Here is a 26,670-nt window from a genome sequence, read left to right on the forward strand (position 1 = left end):
TTTCCAGAAGAATTAAAAACATCATAGCACGGCAGTGTGTGTGTACCCATGTTTATAGTAACACAATTTGTAATAGCTAAATCTTGGAAACAACCTAAATATATATATATGATAGTTAAGATATACTGCTCATTTCTATTCATTAAAAACGTTTGTGCTTACATTGTATGATCAATTTTCCATGCCTATATTTTGTAATCTGAGCACCTATTTCAAAGATAACAAAACACAATATATTAACAATTGTTACTCTCCAGCTCTCTTGTTCTGAAATTTTGTATCATTAGTTTTTCTCTTTAAAATAAAAAATAGCTTAACATCTTGAAGTCAAATTTCTTTAAAGCTTTTCCATCACTTCTATTAATAAAATTCTATCATTTTATTCCTTAAAAATTCTTCTCATTTCCGGTTTCCTCTTATTTTCCCCATCAGTCCACGTTTGTTGTTTCTTTCTCTGTGTGCAGTGCCACTCTGAGCTCTGGTATTAGAAGAGATCAGGGATTCTTGAGGGACTTACCTTATGATTATTTTGTTAGATATCTCAATATGAGGCAGTTTACATTTGGTTGAAAGCCCTTATCTTCTATTCTAGGAATGCATGGACAGCTCATCTTCTCCACCTTGTCTCCTCCATTATGAATACAGCCGGAAAAATCTTGTTTCCTTCCCCCAAAAAACTGTCAGAAGCTCCAAATTTTCTGTTTTATCAAGCACAATTTCTTGTATTCAAGGCTCGGTATAATTCTATTATCTGCCTCCTTCTCTCATTTTCCTAAAATATGTCTCTCTACAGTTTGGAAATTATCTCTGCCTTTCTTCAGATTTCATTCAGCTCCAATGTCCTTTCACTTCCTGTTGTGCACTGATCCCAGCTCCACACCCATGCTGTGTTACTCTCAGTACATCATACCTCCAGCATATCTGTATTATATCTGTTCTCCTTCCAGGGTTATTGCCTTGACCATTTTTATTGGCTTCCTACTTTCTGATTTTGCATCAAAAGTCCATACCATAAAGTTTAGCACTGAAATGCTTCCTGACCTGTATCACTTTATTCTTTAGTCTTTATTCTCCAGTCCAGAAGTTGGGCTAAGGATTTGGCTTCAATATTATATAGTGCACACAAGATGCTATTCATTAATGGATTCCTGTAATTGGCAATCTTATCCAACTGTGTTTATCATTTGTTGAGCATTTTATAATTTAGTATTTATAACTCAAATTTACAATAGTAGTGCCCTGGTGGTGGAATTATGCTTTCAGACACAAAACTGAAAAAGTAATTATAAGGTATTTTATCAGTAAGTAATTTTTCTTTACACACACACACACACCCTTTCCCTTCAGAGTATTTAGAATTTCCTTACCTTTATCTCAAGCCCTACTGGATTCCTATAATGATGATAGAAAGCACTGAGACCATTAAGAAGAAAGAAGTCTTACATTAGATTAGCATGAACTTAGGACCTGACAAAGTTTTTGACAACTGTCTCCCCACGTGATACTTCTTAGTGTGTTCCTTAGAGCTGCAGGATAGTATTTCAGTTCCATTTATCACAGCTAATATTTCTGACAGTGTTTCAGCATGAGAGAAAGGTTGGTGACAGACACATGTGTTAACTTCATACTATCAAGAAATTTTTAGGAAAAATGTTTGATTTGTATTTCTTCAGATAAAATATGTTGATGACCTTGTTTACTCTCCTCACTAAAATATGTGGAGATTGATCAGTTGCAATGATTTACTGATCACCTGATAAAAAATGATTTGTAAATGAAGAACATTATTACTGCATTGGTAAGAGCACTCAAAGTATCACATAAAACCTTATACATGCCCTCAGAGGTCCATTATTATAGATCCTCTGCAATAGTAATATATATAAAATATCTCATTAAGACAATTGATAATTTTGAAAGCTATTAAAATAATAAATTAAGGATAGTTATTGATATTGTTTTGGTTAAAAATAAATTGATGTAGGCTATCATGAGTTTCCTTGACACTCACTCTGTGTTTCTCAGATGCAGTGTGCACTCTTACTTTACTTTTACCTTCTTTTTCTGTTGTTTGGCCCACGTTTGCTCTGCAAAGCTGTTTATCCCATAACTATTCACCCTACACTTTTCAAATAAATTTTTGGGGTTCTTAAATAAATAGGTAAATTAATATGGAAAACTAAAATGTACACTAAAAATAAATAATATAAAAGGAATTAGTAAAAAATATTTTTGATTTCCAAAAGATAATCTCAGGCAGTGAAATTTAGTTGACAGATAATATTAAGTTTGGAAAACAATTTTCATTTATTTATTTAAACAAATGTTATTGAACAACTTTAATATGCCAGGCATTGAAGAACATGCAAGAGTCTGATAATAGAAAGCAAATTCACCAAAGTTACTATCATAAAGTTCTATCTGAATACTTGAAATAGAATATACAAGGTACTATGGATGCAAAAAGTATTGCACAGACTGGGTGACACTCAATTTGTTACTGATAGAGGAAGGACAGTGGGGAGAAATCTCCAGAGAAGAGCAAAATACCTTGGCGTGGTGGCATATGCCTGTAATCCCAGCACTCGGGAGGGTGAAGCAGGAGGGTCTTTGCAAGTTTGAGGCCATCCTGGGCTGCAAAGTGAGCTCAAGGCCAGCCTGAAATGCATAGTGAGACCCTGTCTCAAAAAGACAATACAAAAAGTAAAACAGGAAGAGCAGAAAGATATTTCTTAAGAAATCGCAAGTTATCTGGGTGATCACACAGCAATGACACTTAACTGGAGATATTTCCCAATAGTAATATTGGACGTCACTGGATTTTCACAACTAAGTGTAATAATAGTTCATTTTCTGCTGCTAGTAACACAATACCAGAGACTGAGTAAGTTATAGAGAAAAAAATTTAACCTGGCTCATGTTTTTTCTCTGTGTCAAGGGATTTTTATCTGGTGATGGCCTGAGACAGTATAAGGAACTACAAGATGAGAGAAGACAACTCACATATGTGTGTGTCTTGATGTCTTTCTCTCTTCATTGAATCCACTCTGATTATGTTATCTAATTTGAATCACTTCCCAAAGTCCCACCTATAATCTCTACAGTTCTATTATGTGTCCATGGTGAGAGTAGTGGCTATGAAGGCTAAATTGAACTCATATACATAGTACTTAGATGTCACAGTAAATTCTAGATCCACCTTAGACTTTTCTAAAACTTTTAGGCCCATAGGACTAATTGCTGTATTCTTTCTGAAGGTCTTTCCAGCTCCTTAAATGGACAGTTCTCCAAGTTAAACTCCCTACTTCTCCTGTGCCCTTCCTCCTTGATGTGACAAATAAACTTTTATGCTTCATTGAAGGAACCACAGCAACTACACAGACCAATCAGAAATCCCATATGAGCTTTTCTCTTGAGGCTCAACAGGTCATCTACTGTTTTGTCATCTTTGCCTCCCATACATTTCTTGGAAATTTCTGCTTCTCTAAATCCCACTATCTCTATCGTCTAAGTCAGCGTTTTCTCACTTCTCATTTCAACTACCAAACAGTAGTGCTGTAACTGACCCCTGACTCTGGTGTTGTCTCCTCCCACTCATGCCTTCACATACATCCTGGAATGGTCAGCATTCCACTAGCTTTTAGGTTCTCATATAATTAAGTCTAACCTCTATATAAATGCTCACTGCCTGCCATTCTCTATCTTGAATCCTGATAGAAGATGTTTTTTTGTTGTTGTTGTTTTTTTTTGTTTTGTTTTTGGTTTTTCTCTGGTACCGGGAACCGAACTCACGACCTTGCGCTTGCCAGGCAGGCGCTTTTGCTGCTGAGCTAAATCCCCAGCCCCCCTGACAGAAGATGAAACAAGGATGGAGTAGTTTCATTTTCTCCATATTCTCTCTGGCAGACACACTTCACCTAATTCTACTCATCCTCTTCCCTCCACAATATATATAATTTTTTTTCTATCACCCTATAACATCCTGCTATTGAAATTATCTTTGAGTTGAATGGTGGTTTTTTCTTGAAGAAAAAAGATTTATTTATGACATAATCCCAGCATGTATCAAACAGCCGAGTATAAGGAAGGTGCTTAAATGTACCTAGAAATACACTTCCAATTCACATCATCACAGAAGAGGTAGTTTTTATTTGTGTTCTATTTTGGTAGTTCAGGGAGTAAAATCAAGGACCTCATATATGCCTGATAAGAGATTTTCCACCTTCCACAGACCTACATCCCTAGCCCCAGATAGGTGGTTTTTAGTAATGAAGAAGTGAATTGAATAAAAAATCTTAATTTATTAAGAAAGGATTAGGGAAGAAGTACAGAAACATGAGAAAAATCAGCTTTTGAGGAAAAGGATAAGGAGGAAAAAGAAAACATAGAACACCAAGAAAATATTGCCAGAGATGTGAGAGTATAACCTTCAGAGAACAATAGCTTAAAAGACAAAGTTAGACCTTGCATTTCAGGAGAAGGTCAACCATATGAACCTTCACAGAATGGAATGGAAAAATTCTCCAAGATACCCATGAGTCTAGGTTATACTTGGTTTGTTTTTGTTTGTCTGTTTTGTTTGTTTGTTTTTTGTTTTCCGGTACCAGGAATTGAACTCACAACGTTGAGCTTGCCAGGCAGGCACTGTGCCACTGAGCTAAGTCCCCAGCCCCTAGGTTACACTTGGAATTATTAAAATATAATTCTATACCCAGAAACCCAATTACTGGGTGTTTAGACATAAGGTAAAGGGGAGGTTATAGAAACAGCAAAAGCAAATCACTTTTTAACAGAAGCCGGGAAAGTTAACATATAAAAAAAAGATAAACTCAAGCATACTTATATGCTTCTTTCATTTCCATTAAATGAGAAATCTATAGTGTTCATAAGCGGTCATATGAATTATTTTAAAAACAGTCAACATGTGAGTAAACCTTATATTTATCTATAGCTATCTTCATTAGAAAGTTTAAGTTTTTCTTTCTTGAATTAATTTAATATTATTGGAACTGGTCTCCCTAGGCTCACTCCTTACTTCAATCTATTCTTCATAGAATCTCAAGAATTATTTCCAGAAAAGTATCAACAGTAGATTTGTTATTTATAAATTTGAAAATCTCCAGTGGTTCCATGATGCTTATAGAATATGATCTAGATTTTGCATATATGATGTGTAGAATCTACCTCCATATGCCTTTCCGGTCTCATGTCCTTAGATTACTGTTTTTTTCTACCAGTGTACAACTTAGGTACTCTGTACACACCGACCGCTTTTCTACTTCCTATAGTATCTATTTAGTCAAATGCCTGATAAGCACTCATTTCTGACGTAGTGTATGAATGAATGAAATATTGGGTACAAGAATCCATAGTAGAAAACTCAGTTGCTCCTTCAAATCTACATATCATAGCTATGTAATCTGTATTATAGCTTTGTACTTTTGTCAGGTTGTTTTCCTATTTTAAGAAACAACTCTAATTTCAGCAGTGTGTGTGGATGTATGTGTGTGTGATAATCTCCGTGGCATAGCCAGGCTGTCTGTTCTTATGCATCTGACTGTGAACTCAGGAAAGTGGTGTCACTTATCAATCAATGAAGAAAAGTGCAGAGTCTCCATGCACCTGAGAAGGCTGCCAGACTGATAGTAGCCATGACAGAGTTTAGAATGGTCACCTCATCTCACAGTGGAGGGAGAGAAGAATACACATGAATTGAATGAGATCCATCTGATCTGAGAGAAAAAATAGGTCAGGTTTTAAATCACATGGCCAGGTAATATAAATAACAATTATTTTTATTTCCCAGTAGAATGTATACATTTACAAAGATCACTTAAGAAATTTTTCTTGGCCATCAAACTTCCAATCATGAAAGCTTTGTGGAAGGTGGACACCTGAACATTCAGAGTCCCTCACAACTAGTAAACGAGTTCCCATGAAGCAGACAGTGAATCAACTCAGGTCTGCTTCTTCATTTTAGCATAATTAAGATGTAGAAAAAGTGAATATTCATGTCTCATTACTTTGTCATTTACAATGAGAATCCAAAATAGAAGATTTTGGGAACTTGGTATGAATTAAAGATTTCAGTATTTTTTCTTGCCTTAAATCGCCCCATGCTAGATTGGCATACAGCTTAGGGCCACATCTCAACCCTGAATTCCTACTACTGAGTCTGAGGGAGCTCCAGACTCTTCTCGTTATTTTCAGCCTGGTCTCCAGAAGTGAGGGCTGGGACGTAACAGAAATATGAAGGAGTTATTCACTGCATCTGTCAAGAATGTTATAATTTTTGAAGGAGTTCTACAAATTTTTGTATTTCTTCTAAGGTATCAACTATTATAATTCTCATTCACCATAGAGAGATGTGAAAAGTGGATCAAGATTAGCTAGTCATTTGATTTATAAGTACTAGTATGTGCCTTTTGTAAAAGAAAAGTCCTCTCAAAGAAGCATTGTATAAATTCATCTTTTTTTAAAAGTGGTCCCTAAACTTTACTGTTAACATCATGATTTTCTCTCTGTATGTATATATATATATATATATGTGTGTGTGTGTGTGTATACACTTTATAATCATATATGTGGAAATATTTTATAATTATATATATTGAAATACTTTAAAATCATATATATATCTGTGCTGGAGATCAAACACAATGCTTCATGTATAATAGGCAAGCATTCTACACTTTGAATGCTGTATTTGTTTCTTTACTTGTTCCTTAGGCTATGCTGGTCAAAGTTAGACAAACACATTTTGCAGTCATCAATGTCTCCACAACATTCCTACAAATGCTTACTTTTATCTGGATTAGCCTAACTCTTCCTATGGATAGTTCTGTAATAGAGCCATGATTACCAGCGAGGAGTTGCTGGCCCCAGAACAAAAGTATAAATTGTTTTCAAATAGCAATCCAAACATTCCCCCAATAGTGTTACTTGATTGAACAAAACATGTCTCCCACACACTGATTAGATGGCTTTTTGAGTTATTTCTCTAATGACACATAATAAGCTTTTATGATTCTGTAAAGAAGGAAATATTTTATAACCAATTGAACATGTGGTGAAACTGATGCACAGAAAGATTAAATTATTTGCCTCCCAAATTTCAGGTAGCAATTAGTGGATGTTACTATGCAATGGTTTGAACATAGCTCATCTTGATCCACTTTTCACATCTCTATGTGATAAATGACAATGCCATGTATGGCTATTTTGATATTATTGGCAGGTGTTCATTGACACCTTCCAATAATTTTGGTATTGTGAAACTTACCATTCTAAATAGAATGACAGCATCTATATACAGCTTGAACCTTATTCTGAGAAGTACCAGAATAAACATCCTAAAGATGTCTGTAATAGTTTCAAAGCATTCTGTGTACCTTTCCCACACTGTCATCCGGCACTAACTCACATGTGCAGAATAAAACTCATAAGACAAGCACAGATATTTTATAGTGGTCCATATGAAATTATACACTAACCCTTACGATACTGTGGAATGGTAGAAATGATCAAGTTATGATTCTAGACTTCCCCCAAAGAGAGGTCTACCATGGACAGCTCCCACAGTCTCTTTTTTTTTTTTATTTTAAGGATAAAAGGAGGGAAACATTAACAGACATACAACATTTTACAACATATCACAAGCACAATACAGACAATACAGAGTTACAAACAAAGTGGTAGGGAATTAACAATGGTGGTTGTATTACATATTGATATCTTCAAAGCGGCTTCTCATGAAAACAGATATAGACATGCAATACTGGTCAACCAAAGACTCATTGACAGTTTCTTTCAGCATAGAAACATAAGATAGAAGAACAACCATGTTATCTATCCTGTATATACATACATACAAAATTTCTCCTTCATTCCCTTCTCTTTTCCCACATCCCAGAAGCCCTTTACTCTTCGGTGGTTTCCTATCATTTCACAGTGTCTATCATACCTCCGAGTTTAAATTAACTCTTTCAAGTTTTACACTAGTGACACAATGCGGTGCTTGCACATGTATGTTTGATTTATTTCACTTATGAGTATGGTCTCTAGTTGTGACCATTTAAATATAAAGGCCTCGAGTTTATCTTTCTTTACAGCTGAGTAATATTCCATTAGATAAAAGTACCATAATTTTCTTATCCAATCCTCGGTGGATGGACATTTGGGTTGCTTCCACATTTTAGCAATTACAAATTGTGCTGCTATGAACATAGGTGCACATATATCACTGTGATATGATGTTTTTAGATCTTCTGGGAAAATACCCAGCAGGGGGATAGCTGGGTTGAATGGGACCTCTAAACCTAGTTTTCGGAGGAATCTCCAAACTGATTTCCACAGTGGTTTCACCAGTCTGCATTCCCACCAGCAGTGGAGAAGGGTTCCTATTTCTCCACAGCCTCGCCAGCATTTGTTATTGGTTGATTTCTTAATGCTAGCCATTCTTACTGGGGTAAGGTGGAATCTTAGTGTTGTTTTAATTTGCATTTCTCGAATGACTAATGATGTTGAACATTTTCTCATATATTTATTTGCCGTTTGTATCTCCTTGTCTGAGAAATGTGTGTTCATCTCAGCTGCCCATTTTTGGATTGGGTCTTTGAATTTGGAGGGGCTGAAATTTTTTAATTCTTTATATGTTCTAGATAGAAGCCCTTTGTCTGAGGGACAATCAGCTAAAACTTTTTCCAAGTTTTTGGGTTTTCTTTTGACTCTGCTGGTGATTTCTTTAGATGTGCAGAAACTTTTCAGTAGGATGAGATCCCAGTTGTTGATTCTTTCAAGTGTTTCACGTGCAATTTGGTTTTTATTCATGAACTCTCTGCCTACCCCTATGTCTTCGAGGTTTTTACCTACTTTCTCTTCCAATAGATTTAGTGTTTCTGGTTTAATATTGAGATCTGTGAACCATTTTGACTTGAGTTTAGTGCATGGTGATAGGCTTGGGTCCTCCCACAGTCTCTCTTTGTAATTGCGCATAAATATAGAGGTGAAAACAGCAAAACATCAGATAAATCGGACAACTTCCCGGGGTCTGTGTAGGATCCATGTTACTTATGCTTATCCTTTTTATCCCCTGGCCTTTATCTTTTCTTCTATGACTTTTAAACTTTTCAACAGGGGCAACTCTTACTTTGATTTGCATTTCTTTTTCTAAATATAAAGCATTCTAATTTCCTTGGAGGAAAGGTGCTATTGAACTGTAATACAGGGATCTACTAAAATTAGAAATATCATCACATTAACATCTTTTTCCCAATAGTTTGGTACTTTTGACAATGTACTATTTTAGTGTATCATGGGGTTTCACAGTGATTGTAAATTAAAGCTTTCCTATGAAGACTCCAAATGTGCCTGACTTAGTAAATTCTCAACTTTCTGAGAACTCCATTTTAAGGAATCAATGTTCACTGTCTTTTCTTTAACCTTAATATGTTAATTAGCAAATAAATACTAGCAAAGAATAGGTTTAACTGTAAACAAGTAGACAAGTCCCCTGTGTCAGATGATTCATGACAGACTTCTGGGCCACTAACTCAAACGAATGTTTTTAGAAATAGATTTTGTTTTAAACCAAAAGGAAGAGTTTCATGCCTTTTTTTCTCACCCTTCCTAACACCTTGCCTCTACATCAGTTGGATGATGCAGGAATATTTTTCAGCATTTGTATATTTACTCTTCTATCTACTTAAAGTTATCTATTTTACTTAAAATTAGCAATATATTCATTGACTTTGAAACTTCCAAATTAGCAGTTGGAAACAAAAAAAATTGTTTACTGGCCTGCTTTGCAGGATAAATAAATGTCTGTTCAGCCCTATTTGTCTTAAACCCATGATTTAGGATCTTTTTAAATGTGCTAAAATTAACAAGACTTAACTGTGGGTACAGAAAATGATAATACAAAATAATACGTCATGCTGAGAATTGGACATCTGACAGAATTTCAATTTTTAATCTGGCCTCCCAGTTTGGGTGATCTTTTCTTTGTGGCAACAGATCAGAAAATATTTGCTTGTCAATAAATGTAGGCAGTTGCTACAGCACAGCAGACCTGGGTAAGCCTGAAATTTAGAAGGTAATGCCAAGCCAGAAGAATAGCAGGAGAGAATATGGTTTGATTTTCTAAGCCACTAAGTGATTTGGTAATTGTAGTTTATATTGGCAACTGAATTCAAGATGTCACAGTTTAGTACACGGCCAAGGTCAGTTATTACTTCATTATAATTATTCAGGGGCATCATTATACTATATTTGGTTGAATTTCCTTTAACAGCTAAAGAATTGTAAATGTTTCTCAGTCTGCATATATTTAGAGCAAAGTAACTAAAAGGAAATGCTAATTTGAACTCTTATTATGTACTACTTACAGTAATTCATGTTAAAGTAAGCTTGGCCTATCTGCATATGAAATATCTTAAGTTTGTAGGACATACTTGTTATGTAATTAATAATTTTACCAAAAAGGTTTTCTAATTAAGAGAATAAACTACATATAGGACCTTTACATTTGACATGTATGCTCATCCTATTAACATAATAATTATATCTCACATTTTCCATTACTTAAGATTGAACACTGTGAGTCACTATTCAAATACTAAAAATATATTTTTGAAGATGTTTTTGAACAAATCACATAGGCTATTCCTATTTAGGGAATTATCACATTTGACTAGATTAGTAGATCATCACTGTTATGTAATTAATTTTTGCATCATCCTAGATAAAATTATAACTGATTACCAACAGCCTATCATATGAAAGAAGCCTGGGTTTTGCAGTACATGAGGGTATTCCCAAGCACAATTGTTCTGTTTTTATTTTTGCTTGTTCTGGGGATGGCACCCAGGGCCTCACTTATGATAGAGCTCTACCACTGGGTAACATCCCCAGCCCCTAAAAATATAAATATAATAAATAGTGTAATGATATTTTTACCAATGACTTTAATATCGCGTCCAGTCATTTGCCAAAGTGAGCGGCAGAGGAAGCATTATAGGGTAGTGTTTACACAAGCACACACTCTAGAGCCACAGAGCATGTGCTCAAGTGCCCCTTCACCTGCTGCTCTGATTCACCCAGCTCGGCTCTATTGGCCTAGCCCTAGGCCATTCCTTCTGGAAATGCAAACCACTTAGAAAAGTACATTTTACTTAAAGGTGGCAGTAATTTTTTTCATCTTTAAGCTTATAAATTAGTATTAACTTGCTTATTAGTCTGCTTTGCTGAACAAAAATCATATTTTTAATTATAATAGGAGTCTAATACTTATTAGCTTTGCACATCTGAACACTTTTTATATACATTAAAATCCTCAAAATGAGTTTTAATCTGCTGAATGTGGACTACAGGAGGTATAACATATGCTAAATAGCATAAAAAGTATTTTCAAAATAAAAGTTGTGATATAGCAAAAATAAAAGGTGGAATAAAATTATAATATTAAGCATTCCAAGTTGGACACTCTGAGGTTAGGCATTTACCTCCTAAACAACCAGAATGTATGTATGGATCAGTTTCAAATATAAAAATAAACCATACAAACATCTTTGAAATAAAAACAATTCTAATTTTGTTAGCATTTTAATTTTGAAGTTGCATTTTGACTTAACATGTATGAATTCCACTTTGATTTAAACAGTGAAATTTTAAAAATATTATTACAATAACTTAGATTTAACAAAATCATTAAAACATGTTGCAAGGTTTCCAAAAATTTAAGGGATATTTTGGATACAACTGCATTGTTTATTTATCATATGCACTGTCTTGGAAATCGGATATATCACACATTGTATATACTAAATCCCACTTCAGCCAAATATAGCTTTCACTTAATCAGAGTAGCTTATGTTCCAACCATTCTGGGAAAAATGAATTTTAATATTTTGTAAATTTAAAACAGTGATATTCTATATTTAAAAATATATGTATATGTGGGGATATATATATATATATTTATGTGGTATGTGTGTGAATATTTATACAAATTTACGACATATGTATAATTAAAATATACCAAGTCTCTTGGGATTGAAGTTGATGGAACAGAAGTGAGAAGGAAAGTTCAACTTTTTCTTAGGTTTTCAGGTACTGCAAGGATGACCAACATGTGTCAGATCCCCAACAGTGTTATCCTGAGCCTAAGATTCAGGGACCACTGTCTGAGTTTTGTTTTTGTTTATTCAGTACATGTTTGCAGTGCATGCATTTTAAAATTGTGTTGTCGAGTGGGTACACATGCACAATAAAACTTCTTTTTTAATACCTTTCCCCATCCCTACCTCCTCCTCTAATTCCCTGTTCACACTTTATATTGTTGTTGATGTTATTAGTCTGAGCTCATATTTATGGCATATAATGTTTGCACTCCCTGAGGTTATCAGGTTCCTGTATGTAGCACATCTTTCTTTATTTCCCCTTCCTTTTCCCCTCAACACTCACCTTTGGTTTCTTGGAACCTTTCCCATTTGCAAGAGACCCACCCCCATCTCTATCCTGTGTTCATCTATTTGTTTGGAATACTACTCGGCTATAAAGAAGCACTGCCGTTTAGTTACTTCTTGTGGGCCAAATTATTTTTGCATTTTTTCTTCTAGCTTGCTAGTTTGTCCATCTTCCCTTCTGCTGGGAATGAGGATTCTCCAGAAGTGCTGACCTTCCCAAGGCATTTTGCAATAAGCACATCTAGAGAATGCCTTGTAGCATTCCTTGTTTCATATGTCATACACAAATCATGCATACACACCTACAAAAATATGCATAACTTTCTTTCAAATTTAACACTGCTGGTTTGTCCAAATGCATGCAAGTTTTCTATAGAAACAGTTGAATTCACCCTTCAGGACGTTGAACAGCAGTATTTTTATCTTCAGAATTTCCTTTTGGGAAAAATAATGAATATAGAGGTTTCAAATTACCTCCACCCATTCAACTCTTTTGAAAGTTCTCTTTTTGCATAGCACTTGCAGATCAGTGTCATCCGCTGGAGTAAAAACATCATTGTGAGCAGATTGAGACTCTTACTCTGACCACAGACACTGAGGGAGATCAACAAATGCTTCTGCATGTGGGCCTCCTCGCCCATTAAAAGATAAATAATCTCTCTTCTCTGGCCATCAAACAATTCCTATCACTCCCGTCCATTCAGCTCACCTCCGTAAGTGTCCTGACACGTATGTTCTAGCACCAGGGTCCCCCTGAGGAAACAGCCTAGACTCCAGCGGGACCTCACACCCTGCAATTTTGTCAATCTGGGAGCATATCAATTTCCAGAAGCTCTGAATAGGAGGCAGTTCCCACCATATGTGCCTAAGTGTACCCTTGTCACTGCATCCTCCTCAGTGGCTGTCAGGACTGTCATCAAATATTTCCCAATACCACCAGCGTTTAGGAGACACTTGACTCTACAGAGCAAGTGGTGAGCCAAAGGACAGTTTTGTTTCATATTCAGGAATATACAGAATTATCCTCACCTTTTATCTTGCTATAACATTCAGTATAGCAGAAAGAGGCCATTTTTAAGGAAGAACATAATTTTGGAGGAGACAAATTTTATTTATATCCCATTTTAGCTGCACTTATACAATTACATTGAGTAAATTTCTTCTCCTGTTCTATACAGTAACAAATCAGAAGAAAGTTACAAATATAAGAAGTAGCTTATCTGAATACTTTAGAGTGGTAATCTACTTCCATGTAATTGTTGATTTTGTTTTCCAACATTAACAGTAATAAAAAATAGGAATACTATTTGACAATTTGGACATTATTTTGAATCTGAAAATATGAGATCTATTTCAAATAAGTTGAAATTTTACATACATTCAAAATAAGTTTCCAAGGGCAGAAAAATTTGATTTTTTTGAAATGGAAGCTGCATAATCATTAACATTTTATGTCTACATTGATATCTAAATCTGAGTTGTTGAAATTAGCTGTACTAAAGTAGTGTAAAGGAATAACTACATTAATGTGTTACAATGTTGTACTATTTCAAAATAAGTGTGATAAGGATTGTAACTTTAAAGCTGGCAATGATTTCTAGAAAGTACTTATGACTATGCTGGTTGCATATACTCAGGAAGTTACACATTGTGATCAAAGTACAGATTTTTTTTTTTAAATTCACATAGTTATCCTCTAATTTTCTTCAGAGCAAATTAAGAGTTTTCTGTGGGAGAGAGCGGCCACCGTTCATTCATGATATATTTGCTGAGCATCTGAATACCACATTATAAGAATTTGACGAGGACTCTATCCTGCTGGGATCAAGACCATAGCAGCCATGGTCCTGGCCACGGATTTCTTTACACCTAATGTGGGATACCTATAGGAAGTGTCCAGGCAATCAAGTATTGTGCCATCAGGTGTCATGGAGGAAGTGAATGTTACTATGGGAGGATATCGAAGAAATGGCAAAAGCACAAGCAGGGTGTCAGAGGAAGGCAAAGTCTTCTGGAAGATATATTCTGGTCAAGATCAGAAGAGAGAATAGGAATGAGCCAAAGATAAACTGTTAAAAAAGAATATAGTGGGGCAGTGTAGTAGTGGGAAAGTAGGGAACCTTACAGGTGGGGGCTCCAGATGAAGCTGGAGAATGAAGAAGTGAAGGCCCTGGGAACCATGTGAATGAGGTTGCATTCACTTCAACTTGTGGACAATGGGTGACACTAAAATAAAGGTGGTGCCTTAATCAAGAGAAAGAAATATCACTGAGGCTGCGCTGAAGGGATTAAAGGAAAACAAAATGAAATGAAGCCAGTCAAAAGGAGGCTGTATTCAGCTCGGTTAGCAACAGAAGTAGCCCAAATTAAGTAGGGTGCCCTTGCACAAGGATTGAAACAAGATATTTAAGATTTGATTGGTGGTGAAGCATTGGTGAGAGAACCGTCTAATATAACACACAGGTTTCTACTGGAGCAATAGATGATTGAGAGAAAAGAGAACAGGAGAAAGTTTGAAAGAGGAAACTTTATCCATTCAACTCTCTTGTATTTCATGGCCACTATTCGCCAGTTACTACTGGGACAGGTCCTGGGAAAATAGCATTAAAACAGAAAAGACAGAAATATCTGCCCTCAAGGAGTTAGGTCATATTAAGTGGGATGGAGTGTTAAGGAGAAAAAAAAAGCAGGAAAATAAGATGGGGAATGTGAATAGTGGTGGGGAGGAACACTGAAAATTTTCCTATGGTAGCCAGGAATACTTTCACTAAGAGTGAGAATCTGAGGGAAGGAGGGGAGCAAGTTAGGCATATGGATTGTGAGGGGAAGAGAACTCCAGACAGGAAACAGCAAGCAGCAGGGCACAATAAGTGCTTCCTAACTTAAAGGGGTCAAATTTGTGTCCTGTTTATGAACATTTCAACCCCAAGATTATTACAATATTTTCTTATATTATTTTCTAAGTGTTTTATTATTTTGTCTTAAGCATTAGACCCGAAAAATTACTTGGAACTCACTTTAGTATATGGGATAAGAGAGGAACCATGGTTTATCTTTCTAAATATAGATGTGTTCCTAGGTCTGTTTATTGAAATTTGATCCTTTACATTGGTCTGGAATATGAATTTTCTTCTAAATAAAGCATCTGAATATGTGTAAATTTCTTTTATTGGTTTTCTATTCTATTCCACTGGTACCTTTAATTAGTTTCCAATTTCAGACTGCTTTAAATTACTGTGACATTAGTAGATCACAATATCCAACAGAATATATTTTTATACCTTGCTCTTCTTCAAAAACAAGGCTATTACTGGTCTTTACATTTTTTCTATTATAGACTCATACTGCCAAGTGAAACCCATGAGTTGGAGATGGTATGATATGTGTGTGTGTATATGATTGTGTGTGCCTAGCCCAGAAGTGATTTATATCCAGAAAGTACTACAGCAATGACAATAAAACCTGTACAAATAAAATTTTAAAGGGCAACCCAATGGAGACATGATAAAAATGATTTAATGTTACTTCCGAAAAAAATAAATTTAAGTGATATTTATGTGCATGTATATATATGTATATATATAATATATATATGAAACACACATATATTATATGTATTATATGATAAATATAGGTGTATGTACAGGAAAAGAACACAAATAGGATATCAAAGGAAGGTGGAAGTTATACATATAGACATATAGATGGGCAGCCTCATTAATAATAAATAGTGAAAAGAAACATATTTTACCACCAAAATACCAGTGTGAAAGTGTGAAAGTTGTATAATGCATAACACTGAGAAGATTGTGAAAAAAATGGGAGTTTTTACCTAGGGATGAATATAAAGCAGGGCAAAAACTTTGGGAGAGATATGTTAGCATTTAAAGGTGATGATTAACAGCAATTCCAGTCTACAGTTCTAACTTAAGAAAATGTGTACGTATGTACACCAACAGTGCTCAGGCAAAAGTGAGCTTACTTATACCTCCTTAGAGGACAATTGCCAATGTTGGGGGATTATATATTTGACATATACAATTTGGAAGATGGTGCAACTGACATTTAATGGGTTGAGCCCAGAGTATTGCTAGACATCCTGCAATGTTTAGGAGACCTTCCTAATGGCAATGAAGTATTCATTCCAAAATATTAATAGTTCTGAAGGTGGGATATCCTGAGGTACAATAAATATATGTATGCAGTTAAAACATTACTCATATCAGTCAAAAAATGAAACAAAAGCAATCATTTGTCACATCAGGAAGAGTCAATTGTTCTGTCCTCATAATACTGTACATTAACACAATTAAAATATTTTAATAAACTTTTTAAATGTAAATTCCCATGAATTTGTAAGATCTTGTGTGCCTTTTATCCAATTTTCTACTATGATAACCTGTTGTTAAAATATAATGTACAATACCACAGCCAGAAAATTAACATCAATTCAATTCTACTCTCCATTCCTGCCCCCCCCATTTTACATAGATTCATGCATATGTGCATTTGTATGTATTTAATCAATCCTAGGCAAGTTTACCAAGTATGTGGGTTCATGTAAACATCACTATGTTAAATATTCAGAACAGTGCCATCACTATAAGGGTCCCTTCTGCTTTCTTTTTTTAAAAGCACATCCACTTCCTTCCTAGTATCTTTCCCATACATATCCCCAGCCAGCAGTAATCTGTTCTGCATTTTTATCATTTCCATTCAAGAATATTTTTAAATGGAAACTTATAATATGCCACATTTAGGGTGAGTATTCTTTACATTTCATAATTGCCTTGAAATTGATTCGGATGGCTGCACTAGGTGTGATGTTACCTGCTTGTAATGCCAGCCCTCTGGGTAGCTGAGGAAGGAGGATCCCAAGTTGAAATCCAAGAACTTATCTACTTAGCAAGAACCTTGCTCAAAGTAGAAGAAAACGTGGTGTGCATACACAATGGGGTACCGTCCTGCCATAAAGAAGAATAAACTTGAGCCAAATATAACTGTGAGTTCTATTGTTAAGCAAAATAGACATAGCAATTTAAATAACACATGGTCTCTTTCATATGAGAAATCCAAACTATAAATGAACACCACAATATAAATCATAAGAAGTAGGGTAAGTTTTCCAAATGAAAAAGGGGAATAAGAGATGGGGGAAGGGAAAGAGAATGAAAGGAAAAGGTATTTAAAAAGAAAGAATCAAAGAAAAATGGAAATAGAACTGTTTCAAATAGGAAGGAGAAAATTTTGGAAGAAGCAGGGAGGGATGGAAGAAAGAAGACAAAAAAGAACTAAGATGTGTTATGTACAGACTTCCCAGGATAAATCTAATGATTACGTATTGCAAACATGTACTAATGAAAATAATAAAATTTTTTAAAAGGACTGGGTTTGCAGTTCATTACAAAACTTCTGGGTTCAAACTTCAGTACATAATAAACATACATAAAATTCATTTTTATTTCTGAGTAATATTCTCTGGTATGGATATACCACCATTTGTTTAAACCTTCACCTTAGTGAAAGACATCTGGGTTGTTTCTAGTTGGTAAGCTCTTTGAATAAACCTACTATGAACACTTGTATCCTGGTTCTTATATAAATGTAAGTTTTTATTTCTCTGGGATAAATTCTCAAGAAAGCAACTTCCAGATTTATTTGATTTTTTTAAATGTGCCAAACTCTTCTCCAAAATGTCTGCAAATTTCTGTATGCCTATCAGCAATGTATGAGTGATCAAGTTTCTCTGTATCCTTGCCAGCATTTGGTATTGTCACTGTAATTTATTTAACCATTTTATAGTTGTGTGGTGTTGTCCACTGTTCAATGGTAATTTCCTAATGACTAGTGATGTTGAGTATCTTTGTGTGTGTTTATATACCATCTGCATGAGGTGAGGCATTGCTTGACGTGCCCAAAGACAGCCATTGTGGCTGGAGAAGAGATGCTGAGGAAAAAAGTAGTAAATGAAGTCAGTGATATAGTGTGGCAAGTTCCAAATAATATAGGCTTCCAGGGCATTGCAAAGACTTTGGATTTTATTCTGAGCAACAGCAGATGAGCTCATAGGTTGAACTGACTTTTAATTAGATCATTCATTTTCAGTGTGGACAGAAAGGATCACTTATTTTGAGAACAAAGAATCAGGAGCAAATCCATTTGTGAAGCTGTTGCTCTTAGCCAGGGAAGTGACGGTGATGAGTTAAATGAAAAGGGTAACAGTGCAAGTTGTGAGATGTGGTGGAATTCAGTAATTCCTTAAGAGTGGAATCAGGAGAAATTTTCTGACAGATTAGTGAGTGTAGACAGGACCGATGCTGACTCATACTTCTTGGGGAATCCCGTGGGAGAAGCAGGTCTCAGGATAAGCTGATCTATTTCACCAAGCTGGCTTCATTTTTAAAACATTCTCCTCTCTACCTTCAAATGAGGAGTGTCTATTAGTTTCCTCCACCTTGTGAAGGAGTCACTAAAACTTTTACTAACTCTCTCTCTACTCACTAAAATATAGTCAAGGTCCATCCTAGGCACTCTTATCTTTTTCTCTTTCTAAAGGAATTTTCAACAGTTCATATACTTCCCTTATGGGGGTTTGGCTCCTAAACAGAAAGTTTCAGGTTCCCTCAGAGTACTGAGTCATGCACTCCTTTATACAACTTTCTACATAACATCTCCATTTTCATATCTAATAAGCACTTTAAATTTAGTGAACTTCAACTAGAGACCATACTCATAAGTGAAATAAGTCAGACTTGCACATGTGAACAATGTATTTTCTCACTTGTGTAAGAAACTGAAAGAGTGAATAAAGATTAGGAGGTATGATAGACAGTGTGAAATGAAAGGAAAATGCTCAAACAAACAACTAGGATGAGGAAAAAGAGAAAAGAAAGAAGGGGAAAATTATGTATATATGTATACTCAGGATAGCTAACATAGTTGTACTACTGACTTCTATCACTTCATTGAAAGGAACAGTTAACGTTTAATTGCTTGATCAATCTTACATGTCTATATTTGTTTTTGTGTAACAAACTTGAAGATATCAATATGTAATACAACAACCATTGTTAATTTCGTATCACCTTGTCTGAAATTCGGTATCACTTGTGCTGTTTTTGTGTTATTTTGTAAATGTGTATGTGTTTTTTAATATGTTTTTGTTATTTTATTTTAGAATTTAAAAAAGATAAATTTAGCAAGCCTGAAAGGAATCAACCCCCTCTTTGTCCAAACGTGTTGTATCTCTATCTTCTCTCAAATCAAATCTTTCCAGTAGCTCCAGCTTAAAACTTGGGCGAGTGCTTATTTCTTCTCTCATATCTGTAAGCAAATTTTATGTATTTAAACTTCAAACATATCTCAAATTCATTCTCGCCTCATTTGCTGCCATTTTATCAGGATTTTATTATGTTATGTCTTCTTATTTGATTGATCATTGTATCTTGTATATGTGCCCCAAATTCTCACACGGTATCTCATATATATGTACAATTCAATTTATAATAGAAATAATATACAACAATGTTTAATTGTCTTTATCATAGCCACATAACCCATCCTCTTTCCTTATAATCATGCCCACTTAAATAATACTCTAAAGAGCAGCCAGGATTATCCATTCAAATATATGAAATTTATTAAAGGCAGAGGGACCAGTGAGTAAAAGGATGTGGTAGGTTTATACTGTATACCAGTTACCTGAAATGACTGACTCATCATGTGACACAAACATATGCTCATATAGAGCCATAGCAGGGTGTGCACAGAAATGGGTTCAGCCCTCAATATTACATGTTATGCATTACATATGCTACATATAGTACATATTAACAATCACAATGAGAAATAAATAAGCAAGGCAAAGGAAGGGCTCTTGCTTATAGTACCATGCTTTCTGCTGACCCATAAATGTAAAAGCAGTGCTGGGCTTATAAAATGATCACCTTGCAAACACCTTTGTAAAGATTGGCTCAGCCAGGAAATATCAATTGGAACTATATCTAGAAGGGACAGATTCTGATGCAGCTATGCCCAGTTTTAACATTTGGTTCCACAATTTGTAGTAGCATGGGAAGAGCTAATAACTGTAAAGCTGGAGAAATCAGACAGTGTTGTAAAGAGCAAATGTATGTCATGTGCCTCCAGGTGTGATAACCTGAGAAGGACGTAGCATTACTGCTACAGCAATTCAGGCAGGAATGATAAACCAAAAGTAATGAAGAATTACCAGACAGCTCAAAATTAAGGAACATTCTACTGTAAAGTGCAACTGCCCACTTCAGTAATTTCAATGTCCCAAGTAAAGGGAAAAACAGGGCTGCCACGTGTCTTAGAACAAAGAAGACTAAAATATGAAAACTAAATGCAAAAATATCACCTTGTGTTGGAACAAAAATGTTATAAGGATGCTATTAAATAAATTGACCAAATCGAAATAGTAACAAAGATTAAGAGTTATATTACATACCAATACTATATTTACCTAAATGGAAAGCTGTGCTATAGTTTTGTAAAATAAAATCCATAGTTTTAGGCAATCCACAGCAGAGAATTTACATCTGAAAAGGGGTAGATATTTAGAATATATAAGGAAAATTCAATTCAAAAAGTACATAATCTGACTACAGTAATCTAAAGTTGGCAATAGATCTAAATAGACATTTCCCCAAAGAATACATAAAGTGCCAATAGGTAGGTGAAAAACTGCTCAGAGTTACTAATCATGAAGGAAGTGAAATTAAAACCATAATGAGATGTTACTTAACTCAAATTAGGATGCGTTTTATCAAAAATCAAAAGACAGCAAGTGCCAGCAAGAACACAGACAAGAGACACGTACGCTACTGAGGAGAATGCAAATGAACATCGCCAGTATGGAAAACAGTACAGAGTTTCCTCAGAAAATTAAAAAAAGAACTGTCGTGTGATCCAGAAATCCCACTTACGGCCATCTATCCAAAGGAATAGAAATCGGTATGCTGAGAGACATCTTCCTTCCGTATTCACTGCAGCGCCATTTATAATAGCCAAGAAGCAGGAAGAACCCGAGAGCCCATGAACTGATGGACAGGAAATGTGGGACTCACGAATAATGAAATGCTGCGGATGGCACTGTCAGGAGGGGGGCCCTCATCAAAAGACTGGGGTTACTGGGGGGGGCACATCTCCCTTCCTCCCTTCTCTCCCTGCTTTCTGGGATGGGCGTCTTTTCTCTCACCAGGCTCTTCCACCATTGTGTTTCTGCCATGGAGCCAGCTGAGCATGAACTGACACTGCAGGTAGAGGTTGTGCTCCTCCTTTATGTTGTGGTATTGGATATTTTGTCCCAGCAATGGGAAAAGCAATTAAAGCTGGGACATTCTGTAAGTATAAGATAGCTGTTAGTCATAACATACAGCATCGTGCTGGGCCAACCAGCTGTAGCTGAGGTATATGACCCACCTGGCTGAGGGTTTTCCAGAAGACAAGGCACTGGGGCAAGACGCTACTTTTATAAACCTTAAAATAAAGCTTGTTATTATAAGAATAGCCTTAAATTCCCTTTAAAAAAGAAACACCAGGTAACTGACTCCGACTGAATACAGATACAAGAATGCAGAAAGAATCTCCCAAACTTGAGGTGTTTTTTAATTTGATCAACTGATTGGATAAGATCCATGCTTCTGGCCTGCTCCTGCCATTTGCCTTGAAGGAGTGATGCCAGAATAGGGAGTCTGAGCCCCACACGGTGTCTGTGAGTCATTTTTGGCATGAATCAGACAGAGGAGAGACGCCATCTGGGGAGATGCTGGTTAATCAGGACCACTAGAGACCCTGAACATGACAAGAATCTACAGTCGACCTGAGGTAGTCTTTAGGCAAATGAACGTACTGATCCTAACTCCCTTCTTTACATGTCTTTCTCTTCCACTTGTTGGGTACTTTCTCCACCAAGCTCTAGATGTGATGGTATGGAACTGAGTGTTATGTAACTGTATTAAAATTGGTATTTTCTATTTAAATATGCTTGAGAATGCTTTAGTATAGCACATTATTTCTAATAAGCCTTTTTGAAAAAAAAATTGAAAACCTCAATACAGCGCTGTAGCTGGGCGTGGTGGCACACACCTGTAATCTCAACACTTGAAAGGCTGAGGCAGGAAGATTGTTGTGAGATCAAGATCAGCCTGGGCTACTAAGTGAGCTCAAGGCCAGCCTGAACTGCATAGCAAGACCCTATATCAAAGAGCCAGGAAAATAATCAATACTGCCCTGTAAAAAATACTTACCACGAAAAATATAGAAAATTACTGCAACTATATTAAAATTTCAATTTAAAAAAATCACATCTAAAATATGTAGCATGTTTAACTTTTAGTTTGTACATATTTTCACTTTCTAAATTAATATGTTTTTAAAATAAGAAAATTTAGCAAATATTTGTAATTCTTGCTTTAGGAAAACATCTTAAGGTAGACGTACATGGATCAAAGAGCATTCATTTTTGTTTCGCTACACATTACCAAATTTCCTTACAAAAATAGTTTGCCAATTTGAGATAATGCTCACAAAAATAGACACTTATTTTGAAGAAAGAACGTGTAACTCTTACCAAAAAGACCTTCAGTTATCATGGAGATGAGAGAGAGACGAGGGGGGGGGGGACAGTGCACAAGAACAAACAAACAAGAAACAAAAAAGTCAACCAGCACAAAAAGCTTCAGGATTTTGTTGACTTTTGGTGCTCCTTAGAGACAGGGTTTTCTCCCAGGAGCAATTCCCAATTCATGAGGGAAGAAAGAAGGGTTGCAAATAAGCCAGCTTTCTTCCTCATTCATGGACCAGCCCTGAGGTTATGTCAACACTGACCCTCAGAAGGTCTTCAGGCAGGCTGGGCCCACTCCTGATGCCCTAATATATGCCTTTTATTGGCCTCCTTTCTTCCTACTTCCCTGTCTTCCTCCATTACCCTGCTTCCTGGGTTTATCGACATCAGCTTGCACTTAAACTTTGTATCAGGATCTTCTTTGCTGGAAACCCAATCTAAAATTTCTAAGGAATCACACTTGAGAATATGTTTTTCGTTATTTTTTTCTTTTCTGTTTTTAACCAGAGAAGTGAAAACACATCTCTAAAAATTTCTGACACTTTTTTGAGTCACTACTGTATTCCTAGCACTATGCTAAATATGATACATGGACTAACCTATTTAGATGTGATAAGAAATTCAAAGTGCAGTACAGAATTTATGAACAGATAAATCCTTCACCTATTTATTCAGCTAATAATGGATGCCTACTGTGTGCAAGGTGCTTCACTAGCATTACAGAATAATAAGGAAGATAGACATCAAGCTAAAAACCAAATTACTACTTTACTTGAGCTAAAGGAAAGGGACAGAGGCTAAGACTCAGTGTCATCTATGTATCCATTTCCCTGAGGAAGATTCTCATATAATCTAAGAATGTGATGGAGAAAAAAAATGTAACAGTTGAGAAGAGGAGGAAATGCATTCCCGTCAGAGGCAATGACAGAAACACTGAGAAGGGAGGAGCTTTGCACTTCCGAGAAACCCAAGGTTTGCAAGGTAGGGGTATAGCAAGCAAAGGGGAATATGGACAGACATAAATTGGGGATTTGAGAAGTTGCCAGAACACGTGAGCCCTTGAGGGCTGTGAAGAATACTGTACTTAACAACAACCAGAAATTGAAGTCACTGAAGGATTAATAAGCAGCAATCTGGGGTTTGCTATTTTTCAGTACATTTCAGTTATGGATTACCCTCTGGTGTCAGAACAAGATCCAGAATCTCTGTAAAGAGGAGACCATCAGATTGCAGTATTCCCCTGGATTTCTGCCATGTTTCAGACATTTTTCCACTGTAAAATATTGCCTGCTACTAATGTTTCTGTCTTGTCCTATTAGATTGTGAGTTCCAGAAGGTAGTGAATGTGTTTACAGAACAAGGAAAATAAATGAATGAATGAATGAATAAATAAATAAATAATGAGCTTACTTTGGAAGACAATTTTAGTTATTTTCATAACTTTAAAATTACTGTTGCAGGACTGTGGTGGGAAAAGAAGAAGAATCAAAACAGAAAATCCTAAGTATGAGGTGATATAAAAGACATGTGAGGGAATAATTACTGAAATGCCAAGAGATGTCTCAACAGGACCTGAAAGGATAAGGGTTAAAAGTAACCGAGTGATTAGAGCAGCTCAGTCTAGAGGGGCAACAGAGTGAGCAGATGGGAAGGAAGTTGTCTGTCCTGTGTTCACACAGTTCACCAAGGCAGAAGTCAGCAGGAATATGCCGCAGTCTGTGGGAGCTGGAGGACTGACTTGTAAATCCTTACACAGAATGGGAAAGAAGATATCGAAGCAGGAAGTTAGGACCACAGACTCAGCAGCCATATTCTGGGCCTTGGAAGTACAAGCAGGAAAAGTAGACTGTGTGAAAGATCTAGGGATGAAGACTGATAAAGGTTATGTATTATATCTGTAGTACTAAGAGTTGATAGGAGCACTGCTATAGACTGAATACATTTGTTTCCCCAAATATTTATTTATTTAAATCCTAACTCCTTAAGGATTAAGAGGTACGGGGTCTTTAAGGAGTAATTAGGTCACAGAAGTGGTACCATCACAAATGGGATTATTACACTTATAAAAGAAGCCTGTGTATCCTCCTTTAGCCCTCACAGCATGTGACAATACATTGAGAAGCTGTAATCCATAAGGTAGGAAAGAGGCTTCCCCAGACACTGAATATAGGGAAGCCTTAATCCTGGACTGCTCATCTTCTAGAACTGTGGGAAATAAATCTTTTATTTATAAGACATAAAGTCTGTGGTAGTTTGTTATACCAATGGAAACAGAATAAGATGATCGTATGTTAGGTTCGGGCAGTGACTTGAGATTTTAGGTGAATTCTAAGTTCCTAAATAGATGAATTCAATGCCTGAAGTGCTTTGAACTCTCTAAATACATAATACAAAAAAGTCATGTTAGCAACATAATGTTGGGGAAGAGAAAGAGAAAGCTCAAATGCTGATTTTAAGAAAAAATCTTTTAGATTTTCTGATTTAATACCACTTAAATAATAGAATCAAGTACAATTTTCTTGTTTTCTGGGATCAAAAGAAGTAATTATAATCATGTCTCACATGTACATTATTCTGTATTTACAAAATATGTTGCCTTATGTGGTGGATTAACTGATGGTCAACTTGTAACACCCAGCTGAACTGAATCGGCGTGGTGCTGGGTGTGGAAAGCCCACTTGGGGATTGTTGCCGACGGCATAAAAGGAGAACTGGAAGGGAAGATGGTGTGCTGTTGATTCTCCTGGAGAAGCTGGTCAAGCTGGTTTTCCTGATATGAACTCAGCTATCATCATTGGAGGAGCTCGGGTCCTCACTGTCACTGATGTTGGCTGTGGTTCTCTTCAGGGGAGCTCTTGTCCTTACCTTGAGTACCACTTCCTGGCTCCAGTGCAGATTTCTCAGCCTGGTGGCACAGATCCTTCATCCCTCTGTTGTAGACTTTCTAGCTTCCATCACTGGCCTTTGGGTCTTTCCAGTGCAGATCCTTGATACAGACTTGCATGAGACATTGTCATGGGTTCTATGCTTCCAGCTGATCTCATAGAGGACATTGCCATGGGCTCTAGGTCTTCAGCTACACTCATGTAGGACATTGCCCTGAGATCCAAGCCCTCAGCTGGATTCCTTGGGTCTCTAATGCATGAAAATATCTCTTGCATTCTGCATTTGACCTTTTGGGTGAGTATTATAAAATAATCCTATAAATTATATATCCTGTTTAATCTCTTCCCTTGCAAACCATGACTACAAGAGCATATATCATTACCATTATGTTACCTAACTTGAATATTTGATTGTACTGCTTGGGTTGCTTTGTGTCATATTAACAATGAGAAAAAAAAAAAAAAACAGCATACACTTAAACACACCCACACACAAATATTTCCTCTATCCCCATTTCTTCTTGCTGTGATACTTTATAACTTCTGCTACACTGTTCTATTTTATACACATTTAAAATGTTCTAGAAATCTCTTCTAGAACAAAGTAGTGGTAAAAACATACAAGTGTCATTCAAAATTACGAGGTTTATCTTCTGAAAGATTTTGATTATTTTAATGATCATCCATTTTCTTTACAAAGACAATAGTGGCAAACTTTAAATGATTCACAAAA

Source organism: Chinchilla lanigera, unplaced genomic scaffold, assembly GCF_000276665.1.
Source record: "Chinchilla lanigera isolate Chin_1 unplaced genomic scaffold, ChiLan1.0 scaffold00008, whole genome shotgun sequence".
Classification (NCBI taxonomy): Eukaryota; Metazoa; Chordata; class Mammalia; order Rodentia; family Chinchillidae; genus Chinchilla; species Chinchilla lanigera.